At 42.3% G+C, this 15,032-nt stretch overlaps 1 protein-coding gene across 1 annotated transcript in view; it reads left to right on the top strand.

Moving 5' to 3' along the window:
- LOC102849576 overlaps positions 1-15,032 on the top strand; it is a 166,195-nt gene that overhangs the window by 1,581 nt on the left and 149,582 nt on the right. The gene's annotated exons all lie outside the window — the stretch shown is intronic.

Below are 15,032 nucleotides of genomic sequence, written 5' to 3'. Positions count from 1 at the left end.
GAATTGAAGCTCAACATCAAAAAATAAGGATTTGACCACCGGGCCTATTGGCAGCATGCTGTTTGAGAAGAGACTGAGATTGTTAACAGCTTCAGCTTGCTTGGCTCTATAATCAACACTCTTGGTACCAGCAATCAGAAAATTAAAAGACAAATTAATTTGGGAAAAATCTGCTGTCAGAGACCACTCCAGAGTACTGAAGAGCAATGTTGTCAGTCTACAGACTAAGGTGCACTTGATTCAGGGCATGGTCTTTGCAATTACTTGCTATACATCAGAGAGCTGGACAATGTCATCATTGTCATAGATGATAGAAGAAGAATCAATGCCTTTGAGATGTGATTCTGGAGAAGAGTATCGAATATACCATGGACTGCCAAGAGAACAAACAGGCCTGACCTGGAGAAGGTGAAACCAAGTTGCTCCATGGAGGCAACGATTTTGAAGCCTTATCTGACATTCTTTGGGCAGTGGCCAGTAGGGATCAGTCATTGGAGAAGGACTTGGAAGGGTGGAGGGACAGCACAAGAGAGGAAATCCCTGGATGAGATGGGTTGACATGATAACTGGAATAACGAGGGTAGGTGTGTCTGAGTCAGTGAGATTGCCTCAGGATAGGGCAGGGTTCAGAGCCACTGTGCATAGGGTTTCTATGAGTCACGGGTGATTCGATGGCATATAGCAACAACATTAGCAAATTATCTAGCAGCAAATGTAACACATATTATAATTTTCAAGTCGTGATGATGAGTATCAATGATAATTTGGTATGTCTGCAACAACTCTAATGTGATTGGAACCATCTGTGATTCCCATTATACTCACAGGTTTTGTTTTATGACCCTGCCCTTATTTTCATTCCTCTTATTTATGACAGAGGGTATTACAGATTGCATTTTGCAGCCCTCCCCCACAAAGTATTTGTTGCAATTCTAGCCTCTATACATATGTAATGTCATTTGGAAAAAGGGTTTTCTTTGTGATGTCAATGAGGTCTTATCAGTGTAGTGTGTGTTTAAAACCTGATGACTTTTGAGGTATAAAAGGAACTGGTAGACACAAATACAAACACACATAATTGGGGTGGGGAGATCACCAAGGAGCTCAGATAGGATACAGGGAGACTTTCTAGGGCTTGTGCTCTGAGTTCAGACTTCTAATCTTCCAAATTGTGGAAATGTACAATTTTGTCTGTTATTGTTGTTATGTGTCATTGAGTTGACTACCACTCTTAAGGACCCTGTGAACAATAAATATCTTTGATCCCTGCCCTATTTTAGCCAGTTCCCTGTCTCTGACACACCTGCCCTCATTGCCTCAGTCACTGTGTCAATCCATCTCATCCAGGGTCTTTCTCTTCTACTCTGACCCTCCACCCTTCCAAGTATGATGTCCCTCTCCAAGGACTGGCTCCTACTGGCAATGTGGCCAAAGCATGTGAGACAGAGCTTCAAAATCCTTGCCTTCAAGGAGCACTCTAGTTTCACCTTCTTCAGGACAAACCTGTTTGTTCTCTTGGCAGTCCATAGTATGTTCCATGCCCTTCTCTCGTACTACAAATCAAAAGCACAAATTCTTCTTCTAGCATTTTTAGTCACTGCCCAGCTCTCAGAAAGATAGCAAGTAATTGAGAAGACCATGACTTGGATCAGATACACCTTAGTCTTTAGTCTAACATCATTGCTCTTCGGCACTCTGGAGAGATCCCCGACAGCTAACTTTCCTAAAGCAACTCATCTTTTGATTTCCTGACTGCTGTATCAAGGATATGGATTGTGGCCCCAAGCAAGATGGAGGCATGAGGAGGGGAGACAGTCAAATGAGGAAGGGAGGTGCCAATGCCTGAGCAGGGAGGTGACCAGGCATACTGGGGGAGAAAATGAGTACATAGCAGTGACTTGAAGCCTAAACACCATATTAGGAGTTCAGGCCTCACGTAGAAGGAACTTAATAGGGATTGTGGTGGGGTTCGGGGGGATGGAGTGCTGGTGGACTGGCAGGTGGGTAGGTGGGGTAGTGTCACAGGACTACCAAATTTATCTTATAGATCTTTCATCTGCTCCATTAAGGTAAAATTGCTTGTCTGTCAGTATTGAGGGAGCTGTGGTGGCCTAGTAGCAAGAAGCTGCACTGTAATCCCTGAAGGCACACGGTTCAAGCCCACCAGCTGCTCCACGGGAGAAGGATGGGCAATCTCCTCCCATTCATTTAACTGCCACTGAAAACCTGCAGCTGTGTTTCCAAATTAAGACACTCTAGGAAGAAGGACTAGCCATCAACTTTCGAATTAACAGGCCTTCAAAAACCCTATGGACCAAATTTGTTCATTAAAATTACCCATTTTTAGTATTTCTGTTACTGCAACACCAGGAAACCAAGATAGAAGGAAAATTCTAGATTATTTTATAAACCCACTGCTGTTAACTCATAGCAACTAACTCTCCATTGAGTTTCTCCAACTGTCGACCTTTACAGGAGGAGACCACCTAGCTTTCTCCAGAAGAGCAGCGGGTGGCTTTGAACTATAGACCTTTGGGTTAACGCACATGAAGTGAACTATGCCATGAGGACTTGAAAACTTTTGACAGAAGCAAATAAAAAAGAAGATGTAATTCTGTCCCCCCTCCACTTCTCCGTGAACTAGTTATTTATGCTGCTTATTAAGTTCTTGACCTTCAGCTCTAAAGCCACACACCACAGCCAGCTTTGTGACACTTGGCTGGGATTCTGCACAAGTTTCTGCTCTGCAGATGACCCCTGGTAATTGGACATTGGCCAAGAGAGCAATAGAGCAAGAGTGAGGGTGGATAGCAGGCTGGAACAGAGAGACGGGTTTTTAGATTTTGCCCTTGGCTTTTTTCAACATTATCCCACCAACATTGTTTCCTCTAAGTAACCCTGGTGGCATAGTAGTAGATTAAGCTCTGGACTGCTAATCAAAAGTCCAGCGGTTCAACTATGCCAGTTGCTTGTCTCATGCTATAAATGACAAATGATTCCAGTAGAGGTTATTTCCTGTTTCCAGTTTCTTCCAAACTCTTTGGAATCAGCTTTGTTGTGTCCCCTCAGAGATCCCCAGGCCATTTGGGCAGTATCCCCTTTTCTGAGGTCTGAGTCGCATCTTCATGGAAGCCTTCTCTGAGCTTCTAGTTCCCTCAGGCTATGTTTCTTTATTCTCCCAGTTCCATGGCAAAGTCACTTCCTACTGCCATTCTTTCTATGTTAAATAGTTTTCCCTTTTTTGCCTTTTCAATTCTACTAAGTACCATTAAGTAAATGATTTTTTAAAAAGATTTGTAATTTTACTTTAGAGAAAATACAGAGCAAAACCATATGCCCATTCAACCTCTTCTCCGTGAACAAGCTGATAACGCTGATGACAGTCTCTCAGATGTGCAGCTACTTTTGCCCTCCTTTCCTGAGTTCTTTCTCTCCAGTCTGCATAAACTCAATACCCCCTAAATTTCCTATCTTTTGGGTTGCTGTTATCAATTTTATCCAGTATAAATAGACTAAAAGATCATAATGCCAGTTTAAGAAATTCTTTGCTACACAACAGTCTCTTTAAAAATAATTGGCATAGTTTTGCTGTCCCTGTGGGTCCTGACAACATAGACCTTTGACTTCTATCCAAGATCCAAGGTTAGAGTCTCTGATGTCCTAAATGGAAATTTCCTCTCTGATGGCCTTGTGGGTAAGGAGGTGCGCTGCCAATTCAAAGGAAGGAGGTTTGAATTCAACAGCTGCTCCATGGGAAAAAGATGAGCAATCTCCTCCCTCTCAGTCAACAACTTCTGCAAACCAGCTGGAGGGTCAGCTATGAGTCAGTGCTGACTCAAACTGGCAGTAAATTTTGAGTTGAATAATTATTTCAATAAAGGATCCAGGATTGTAAGTGAAAATTTATGATCATCAAACTGAATGTTGTTGTTATGTGCCATCAAGTTGGAACCTCTGACAGGTTTATTTAACCTGTAATTTGTGTTAACCTGTAAATTGCACCACAGGAGACTGCCCAGCTGTCTCCCTTGGAGCAGCTGGTGGATTTGAACCACCTGCCTCTAGGTTGGCAGGGCAACTCCTTAACACTAGTCTGCTAGAACTCCTTGTCAAGCTTAGTTAGACTTTTACAATCTTTTTGCTTTTTCCTTTAAAAAGAGTTTCTGGTTTTCACTTCCGTAAGGGATGGGCCCATGAGTTTGTCTTCAGAGGCAGGAAGAAAGGTGGCACGTGTTAGTGGTGGCTGAGGAGAGTTGTGGGTGGAGAGTGGGCAGTCCTCAAGAGTAACGGACTGTGATCAGGGCCGAGACTGTGTCAGGGGAGACAGAAAATAGAACGTGGGGAGTTGGCATGGGCCTAGGAACTGGCTCTGGGAACTCCATGGGGGGGGAAAAGCTCCAATGCCCTTCAACCCAGTAATCCTAGTTCTTAGAATCTGCCCTGGGAAAATAATCCAAAAGGAAAAAAACAAATGTGTAAGTCATCTGATTAGCTACCTGGCCTGTGGAAACAGGTGCAAGCCCAGTAATCTCAGTTTTCATAGTCCACAAATGCACTGGGTTCCCTGTAAGCTGGGAGTATCTCAACCTCTGCTTCAGAACCTCCCCAATAATTTCCAGTAGTTTCTTGCAATGGTGCCCTGGTGCCACAACAGTAAAGCATTTAAGGTTGGCAGTTCAAACATATCCAGTGGCTCCAGAGGAACATTTGATGATACATACTCTCCAGGGAAGATTACAATTTAGAAAACTGGGGGAGTTCTTTTATGTCCCATGGGGTCACTATGAGTTAAAATGAACTTGAGGGGAATTAATAAGAAGTTCCTTGCAAGCTTCTCACATGTGCTTAGGAATTTCTATACTGCTCCAGTCCTGGTGGACATGCTCATTCTGAAATCCTGGTATGATGGGTGCCGTCTTACTTCTGCCCCTGCTAATGCTACCCTATTCCCCAAGCCCCTCTAGACACCCACCCCCACTGTGCTTTTCACACTTGATACAGATGTGACGTGGCTTTACCACCAAAACATTACCTTTCATCAATATATTATCTTCTACAAATAATATGATGGGAAAATTTGAAAACCATGATTATAGTTGAACAATATGATGAATATAATTGCCACTGAATTTTACATGTCAAAAATGTTGAAATGGCAAGTGTTTTGTTATATTTATATATATTTGTTGTTGTTCACTATGATCTAATCAGCTCCAACTTATGGCTATCTATGTACGACAGAAGGAAACATTGTCCCATCTTATGCCATCACGTGACCCCTGATTCTTTCCACTGTTGTGCCAATTCATTTCACCAAGGAGTCTCCCATACCTTCGCTGGCTCTCTACTTCACCAAACATTATGTCTTCCTCCATCAACTGATCCCTCCCAATGACATGCCCATGTAAGTGAGTTAGACATTGTTGTGATGACAATGTTGTGACTTAAAAGCTGCTCATTGCCTAATGTTTCCAAGTGGGTCGTTAGGCTTTTCCTCCTAGTCTAGAAGCTTTACTGAAACCGTTCCCCCTTCACTACAACTGTTTCTCCATGGATGATCCCCCTGGTATTTGTGGTTCTGGTAGGACACCTTCCAAACTCACAACAACACACAAACCTCCTTAAGACTAAAACCTGACAGAAAGGTAGTGGGAATATCTAGTAATCCACAATTGTTGTTGTTGTTGAGCACTGTCAGCTCTGAACCGACCCCTAGCAGACCCTCTAGTGGGTTTTCAGAGGCAGTTAATTGCACCGGAGGAGAGTGCCCATCCTTCTCCAGGTGGATTCACAACTCATACCTTCAGGATTGCAATGCAGCTTCTTACCACTAGGTCACCAGCGCTCCCTAGTCATCCACAATAAAAAATATTTTTAAAGAATTAGACAAAATTTTTACATTGAAAAGAGACACCTCCTGCCCATTCTCTTCTTTCCAGGAGATCAGAACCAGTGCCTCTGGCTGGCGGTGGAACTCAGCAACTTCCACGTTTTTTGTCTTCTATCTCTCTCTGCACTAGAACAGAAGAGGTCTACCCCCACTGCGGGTCATCTCATGTGTGCAGAGAGGTTCTTGAAAATGTGGCACTTCACCCTCAGCTTCCTCTTTGGCCTCTGGATTCTGCCTAATGTACTAATAAGTTCATTATGCACCAGTGAAAACAGAAAGCAGTATAAAATTATGCTGGTGGAGAAATGGTTGGGTATATGATGTGACAGCCTCTCCTGAGATTTATAAAGCCAATAACAATTATGAAGGCAGAGTAACAACATAAAAAAGTGCTTATGACTTAATTTTAAGGGCTAAAAAGAATACATTATACTGAGCCACGGTTTCAGCTACATTAAAATTATATACATCAATAAAATGAACAGAAGAAGGACTTGAGCAAATGAAAAATATTCAATTTGTTGGGGTTTTGAGAGTAACTTGTTTCCCTTTACTCAGAGCTTTATTTCTTTCTCTGCCATTTACTTACTACAGAATAAGAATCACCCCTGCTTGAGACCTGCCCCCTCATATACCTCAGACACAGGGCTGGGGATCAGTGCTCAGCCTCCTGAGTAATTATCTCCTCCTGGGAGCATTTCCACCTTGAAATACCTCTGGCTCTCCAAAGGCCTTTCTTGAAACATGTAGTCTTAATGCTTCAAGAGAGAAGAATGATGCTTTACTGTGGAGTATTGGAGGAACACTGGTAATGTAGGGACTTACTTTTCAGCTGCTAGTCAAAAGGTTGGTGGTTTGAGTCCGATTGGCTGTTCAATAAGAGAAATATGGGCAGTTCTTTGGTGAAGATTTAGCCTTGGAAATCCAGTGGAGGTTTTCCATGAGTCAGAACAGACTTCATGGCACCGGGTATGGAGTGTTAGAGAACAATCTGAATGAATGAATTCTGGTAACTGTCTTTTAGAATCCTGCTTTCCCTCAAGCTGAGGGATCAAGAAGATAAAGCAGCTCAATGTTAAGATTAGTGTCTTTTTGTTGGAGTGTCACTTATTTAGGAACCCTGGTGACACAAATGGCCAAGAGGTTGGCTGCTAACTGAAAGGCTTATGGTCCAAATCCTTAAAGATGACAGTCAAGTCAGAAGATCCTGTGTGGAAATTCCACTCTGTCACGTAGGGTCTCGGAATCACAACGAATTGGGTAACATCCAACATCACCTCTTTGCTGTGTGAACTTACTGTTCTCATTGTTTCAATTTCTGAAACTATTCATCCACCTCTCTGGCTCCTTAAGTCTACCCTCTACCCATGAACAGTTAGAAAATCAAAGAGGAAAACTTGTCCGGAAGAAATGGCTCTGTTATTGTTATTGTTACATGGTGTTGAGGCAGCTCTAATAGCAGCCCTGCTACAAACACAGATGGCAGCTCCTGCACCATCTCGCCACCTCTGCCGTGCCCAAGCCCACTGGTGCTGCTCAATCTCATTGATGGTCTTCCTCTCTTTTGCTGATCCTCCACTGTATCCAAGCATGAAGTCCATCCCCTGGGACTGGCCCCTTTCTGATAACATGCCCAAAGTATCTGAGACAAAGTCTCAGCTCCTCCTTGCCTTTTATTTTTTAATAAAATTTTTATTATATACTACTGTTGTTGTTGTTGCTATGTGCTGTCAAGTCACCTACATCTCATAGCAACCTTATGTACAACAGCCCTAAACTCTGCCCTATCCTGTACCAATCTTACCATCTCCAACACACCTGCCCCCGTTATTACCCCAGTCACTGAATCAATCCACATCATCCATGGTCTTCCTCTCCTGTGCTGTCCCTCCACCCTGCCAAGTATGACGTCCTTCTCCAAGGACCGGTCCCTCCTTGCAACATGTCCAAAGTATGTCAGACGAAGCTTCAGAATACTTGCCTCCAAGAAGCAGCCTGGCTTCACCTTCTCCAGGACAAACCTGTTTGTTTTCCTAGCAGTCCATGGTATATTCAACACTCTTCTACAACACCACAGCTCAAAGGCATCAATTTTCCTTCCATCATCCCTAGTTATCATCCAGCTCTCTGGTGCATAGCAAGTGATTGCAAAGACTAGTTTACTCAAAAGGTTGTATACATTTTTCTTCACACCAGATCACTTCCACTTTCTTCATTCTCCCTGCATTCATCAAACTTTGTGACCCTATGATGAATGCCCCCTGCCCATCCTCATCTCTCTACTTTCCCCCACCTCCCTATTGTATCCTCATACTCATTCTACAATAATGGTCTTATACAATATTCGTTCTTATGGACACTTGGCATAATGCTATCCAGTTCTTCCCAAGATAAGTAGTAAATTACAAAATTATTGTTCCTTGTGTTATTCCATCATGTGAATATACCACAGTTTCTCAATCAATTTGACTGTGGTTGGACATCTGGACTTTTTCCATGTTCTTGTGATTGTGAATAACGCTGCTATGAACATTGGTGTACAAGTCTCCACTCGTGCCTCAGTTCTCATTTTCTTGGAGTATATTCCAAGCAGTGGAATAGCTGGGCCATGTGGAATTTCTGTGTTCAGCTTTTTAAGGAAACACCAAACCGCTTTCCAGTGTGGTTGTACCATTTTACAATCCCACCAACAACGTATAATAGTTCCCACATTGTCACATCCTCTCCAGCATTTATTACTTGCTTTCTTTTTTTTTTTATTTAGAGAATATTAGTTTCTGTAATCAAACCCATGTAGATAAGACCTTACATATTTAATACAGTGCGTTACCCCTGTACAAATGGGAAAAAAATTTAACATTTCTAGACCAATATGGCTGTTAATTTCTGTACAATGCCAACTCAACACGGTACAACTGGGATCTTGTTAAACTTTGTCACTGCTACTGGAGTGAGATGGTATCTCATTGTGGTTTTGATTTGCATATCTCCTATTGGATTAGGATTGCATTGAACATGTAGATTGCTTTTGGTAGGAGTTTCATATTCACAATATTGAGTTTTCCTATCCATAAGAAGGGATAAATTCCCATTTATTTGTCTCTTAATTGTGTCTCATAGAAATGTTCTGTAGTTTCATTTTGAGCATTTCTTCATGTGTCTGTTGGCCATTTGAATATCTTCCTCTGTGAAAATTCTTTCCATGTCTTTTGCCCATTTTGTAATTGGATTATCAGTCTTTTTCTTGTGGAGGCCCTGTAGGGTTTTATAAACTTTTGATATGAGACCCTTGTCTGAAATGGTATCGCCAAGTGTTTTTTTCCTAGTTAGTAAGTTTTCTTTTCACTTAGTTGGAAAAAGGTTTTGACGTACACAGAGATTTAATCTTAAAAGGTCTCATTCATCGATTTTATCCTCTCCAGACTGAGCATTTCAGGCTGTATTTGGCAGTCTCTTTATACCATAGACTAGGCATTCTAAAACTGATCCCAGTTTGTCTCTGATGAACTTCATGGTTTTGGGCTTTACTCCCAGGTGTGTGATCCACCTTGAGATGATTTTCATATATGGTGTGAGATGTGGATCCTATTTCAGCTTTCTGCAGGTATAAGTCCAGTTTTGCCAGCACTATTTGTTGAAGAGGTTGTCATTTCTCCATTTAATAGGTTTGATTTCCTTGTTAAATTGCATTGACTATAGATAGATGGGTCCATTTCCAGGTTCCCAATTCTGTTCCATTGGCCTATGTGCCTGTCATTGTACCACTACTATGCTGTTTTCATTACTACTGCTGTGCAGCAGGTTTTGTGGTCAGGGAGAGCTATGCCTGCCACTTCATTTTTGTTTTTCATGAGTGCTTTTTTGATTCAAGGCCTCTTTCTTCTAAATAAACTTGACAATTTTCTTTTTTATCTCCTTGAAAAACAAATTTGGTATCTGGATTGGGATTGCATTGAACATGTAGATTGCTTCTGGTAGGTGTTTCATATTCACAATATTGAGTTTTCCTATCCATAAGAAGGGAACATTTTCCCATTTATGTAAGTCTCTTATTGTGTCTCGTGGAAATGTTCTGTCATTTTATTTTTTAATTAATAATTTTAATGCAACATATATATTTTTTTACAGCATATTCTTTCCATTTATTTTTTCCCTCATTCATTCATTGTTGCACATTTTCCTCCCTGCCCACCCCTTCCCCCACAGACTTCCTCCTTGGTCATTCAGGTGCTTTGGGGAAAAACACTGCTGTCTGGCTTGACCATGTGGGAACCCTTAACTCAGGCAACAGAGCAGACTTGGCCACCTCAACGTAGGTGAGAAGCCACTTCCAGACGGGCACAACAGTTTTCCTTCTTGGTCATTCAGGTACTTTGGGGAAAATGTAGTTTTCTTTGTACATATCTTTTGTTTCTCTGGTTAGCTTCACTCCTAAGTATCTCAATTTGTGGATAGCTATTGTAAATGATATTGCTTTCTTGGTTTCCTTCTCTGAGTTCTCTTTGTTACTATAGAGGAATCCCATTGATTTTTGGATATTGTTCAAACTAAATTGGTCTACTGCTTTAAGAGGTTTTTTTTTTTGTTTGTTGCTTTTTGTTGTTGTTGAGTCGTTGGGATTCTCTGTGTACACTATCATATCACCTTCATCTTGTTGTTGTTGTTGATTGCTGTCGAGTTGAGCACAACTCATAGCGATCCTATGAACAAAAGGCCTGATGCCTTTCTATAAATTATCAACATTTCTCAAAGTTCATAGAGTTTCTGGGGGCATATTGTTTAGGAAGTGGATGCCACTTCTGCTTCCAATCACCTGCATATAGCGATAGTTTAACCATCTCTTTGTTGATCTGGATGCCTTTTATTTCCTTCTCTTGTAGTATTGCCATAGCAAGCACTTATAATAAAATATTGAATAAGCGTGACCACCCTTGCTTTTAAGGAGCCCTCTGGCTTCACTTCCAAGACAGATTGTTTATTCTTTTGTAGCCCATTGTTTTTTCAGTACTCTTCACCAACACCACAATTCAAAATCACCAACTCTTCTTCAGTTCTTCTTACTCAGAGCTCAACTTTTCCATGTGTATTAACTATTAAAAATACCATGATGTAGGGCTTGAGCACCATAGTCTTTAAGATGACATCTCTTTAACATTTTAAAGGTATCCATGGCAATAGATTTTCCCAATGCAATATACTGTGTGCTTTGTTGATTGTTCTTTCCACGGATGTTGATGATCCAGTAGACCTACTCTATAGTTAATAATTACTCCAGACTCCACTGCCTACTAGGAACTGGCTTTCTCAGAACCAATGTTCTCAATTTTGTTTGTGTCTTCATCAGGTTTCCCTGACCGTTTAGTTTCACCGTAGACTTTTCTGGCTCTGTGTTTTCCTTCCTGTGATGAGGTTAATGGTTTTGCTCCTTCATTTGCACATGTCAAGACTAGGGCAACAGAAAATAGAAGTGACACTGGGTTTCAAGCTGTGAATTCCAGCTGCTGGAAGTGGAGAATCACTCATCTGGGGCCTAATCTTAAAGTCATATCCTCTGACTCTAGGAATTCCTATTGTTATTCGATGTCATTGAATCAAGTACATCTCATAGTGACCCTATGAACAACAGATCCAAACCCTGTCCTATTCTATGTCATCCTTATAATCTCTGGCATACTGCATCCCATTGCAGGAGTCATTGTGTCAACTCATTTGGTTAAGGGTCGTCTCTTTTGCTGACCCCAAGCATGATTTCCCTCTCCAAGTAATAGTCCGTCCTAACTACATGCCCAAAGTATGTGAGATGAAGCTTTATCATCTTTGCCTCCAAGGAACACTTCAGTTGCATCTTCTCCAAAATGTACCTGTTTGTTCTTTTGGCAGTCCTTGGTATATTCTGCACTCTTATCCAACACCACAACTTAAAGTCATCAGTTCTTCTGTCATCCTTTTTAATTGTCTGGCTCTCAGATGCATAGGAAGTGATTGCAAAGACCATGATCTGAATGAAGGGCATCTTAGACTTCAAAGTGACATTTTTGCTCTTCAGTAATTTGGAGAGATCTCTGACTGCAAACTTTCCCAGTACAATATGTCTCCTGATTTCCTGACTGTGGGTACTAAGATCCAAGTAAGATGAAATGGTTGACAGTGTCAATCTTTTCTCCATGTATCATAATGTTGTCTATTGGTCCAGTGGTAAGAATTTTTCTTTTCTTGATATGGAGATATAATCCAACATGAATTCTTATAGGGGAAAAAACCCTCTCAATCTCATCTTTGCTTTTCTATGATTTTTTTTTTTTTTACTTACTTGGCATTTTTGCTCACCTTTCTTGTCCTAACTACATAGATCTGTGTACCTGCCTCTAGATTCTAAATTTTGTACCTTTTATAACTGTCCATTGGTTCCAGATATAATTAAATGGGCTTAGTTTATTTAAAGTTTCTTCATCCCACTACTCCTATAGGGAAGCAAAAGGACAAACAGATCTATCTTGAGGAAGTGCAACCAGGGTATTTCTTGGAGGCAAGAAACTTTGTCTCATACTTCAGGTATGTTTTCAGGAGGCACCAGTTCTTGGAAAAAAGACATCAAACTTTGTCTCATACTTCAGGTATGTTTTCAGGAGGCACCAGTCCTTGGAAAAAAGACATCATGCTTGGACACGCAAAGGATCAGTTAAAGAGAAAATCCTTAGTGAAATAGACTGGCATAGTGACTACAACAATGGGCTTGAACTTGGTGGAGATTGCAAAGACCAAAGGTCATCTAGTATAGGATTAGGGACACTAAGAATGGAGTTAATAAATGTCACCTAACCTAACACACTATGATCTCAAATAGCTCAGAAATTTCAAGACACACATTCTGAAAATTTACTGACAAACACACTCATGTTTTGCTGACAACCCTGGGGGTTGGAGTCATAGGACCTTGATCCAGATTCAGTTTTGCTACATTCCAGTATGTGGCCTGGACTTCACATTTCCTCTTCTAAAATGGAAGGAACAGTAACACTTGTCCAGAAAACTTGTAGTGAGACTCAAATGAGCGGCTGTGAATGTAAAGTAAAAACAGCAGGAACCCTAATTATTAGTGCTTTGCGTTAAGCATCATGCTAATGATCAGTGGAGCCTGGTTAGGGTTAAAAGGTCACAGACTTGCCTCTGCCCTAAAATCTTAGGTACAGAAAGAAAATGCCTGTGGGCAGTAGCCTGAAGACAGGTGGGCTTTTCAGCCCCTGCCCCCAAGAGGAGTAAGAGGCTTGGCCGTGCAGTGTGGGTCGTATGCAGTGGCTAAACAAAAAGTTGTGAGTTAGAATGCACGGCTGTTTTGTGGGAGAAAGATGGGCAGTCTTCTTTCATAAATATTTACAACCCTGGAATCCTGAAGAAAGGTTGTTATGAATCAACTCCATGGCAGTACACCATAGAAAGTTAGTAGAGAGAACAAAAAGGAACTCATCTCCTACTTCTGTTTCTCAAGGGAGCTTCGTTGACCGACTCCGTAGGGTGTTGTGCGGCTAGTCTAAAGGAATCGCATCTGCCTGATGGTTCGATTCCGCCAGTGGCTTGACAGAAGGGAGATAAGCAATCCCCTCCCGTGCAATTTGCCTTGGAAACTCCATGAGAGCTCACTATGCCTTAATTCTGGCTCTGGTGGCCTCGTAGTAAGAAGCCGTGTTGCAATTTCAAAGGCCGGCGGTTCGAATCCACCAGCTGGCTTGTGGGAGAAAGATGGGTAGTTTCCTCTGGTTCCTTTACTGCCTTTGAAAAGCCGCCTGAAGATCAGTTATGGATCTGTTCGGACTCAAGCGGTTCCCGTTCACACAACCCATGCTAGCAGGGCACAGTCTGCGATCACAGGAACTGGGGAGAGCATCTCGAAACATCTTGGAGCAGTCACTGCTCTTTGTGAGCCTGCCATGGGCGTGGCCTGCATGCACCTCTGTCAAACAGATCGTGATGGTGGAGGGAGAGGGAGCTGGCGGTCAAGGCCCTGAGCTGGCCGGGGGCGGGGGGTTAGGGGAAATGGGAGATTTGGGGTGATGCCCTGCACCACTGACTGCGCGCCCCTCCCCAGCAGGTGGCGGGCAGAAGTCCCAGCCAGGCACTGAGGGGAGAGGCTGCTCTGTGACCACACTGCTTGGAGGTCTGCCAAGGGAGACTTCAGAGCGAGCTGAAGATTGCATTTTCTGGTTAGGATTCCCTCCGACCTGTCTTGAATCAATGATTTTTTTTAAAAAAAATTTACGGAGCTCCCAGCAATTGTGAACTTCTTTCCTCACCTGTGATAAGTTGTTGAGAAGATTAAAAGCAGAAAGGGGGGGATATGAGAACCTGAAAATCAATCAATAAACATTCAGGAATAACAAATGTTATTGTCATCGTCATTATCAGCAGCTGCTGAGGCTGCATCATCAGCATGGCTGAGTCAGCTCTGCCGAATCTTGAGCCAACCGACGCGACCCAGAAGTGTCTGAGGCTCTTTAGCACCACCGTCTGGGAGGGGACGGGAATAAGTCTAGCTGCCCAGGAAACATCCATGTATACCTGGGATCTGAACTGCGCGTAGCTTTCAAGGTAGGATTCTTGTTCTGCATCTTCCGTGTAGATTCAGCAAAGAACTAGACTTCAGGCTCACCTGGTCAGAATCCTCACCACCTACCCAACGCATACATCCTGTCTTTCGACGATGCTTCTTAGAGTCAATGGGGCATCTCTGGTGTACACAAATGTCGAAGCGCTTGGATGCTATCCAAAAGGCGATTTGGAAGAAAGGCCTGGCGAGTTACAGTACTATTCTGATACAAAAGAGCTCACTGCAAGTAGCGGTTGACTCGATGGAAATTGATGACAGCGATTCAGATGTTGTAGGGGCATTTTTGTCACACTGAAGAGGCCTACTTGTATTTAATAAGGTTGGCTGGTGAAGTGTGGGGCATCTTGCACAACAATCTGCATGACTTTCACATGTTCTCTTGGACATTCATTCGTCAAGGTGGAAGACCTCTTCACTATTAATTAGCTGGTATAGGACCTAACTCCGTTTTATGTACGCATACCAAATACAGACGTACCAAACACACATATACGCCCTCTTCCCCAGACAAAACACACACACACACACACACACACACAC

This window comes from Elephantulus edwardii, unplaced genomic scaffold (assembly GCF_000299155.1).
Source record: "Elephantulus edwardii isolate Elephantulus edwardi_28Jun2011 unplaced genomic scaffold, EleEdw1.0 scaffold00038, whole genome shotgun sequence".
In the NCBI taxonomy this organism is placed as follows: domain Eukaryota; kingdom Metazoa; phylum Chordata; class Mammalia; order Macroscelidea; family Macroscelididae; genus Elephantulus; species Elephantulus edwardii.
The sequence above is the reverse complement of the archived record's forward strand: the minus strand, read 5'-3'. Positions and strand labels throughout refer to the sequence as shown.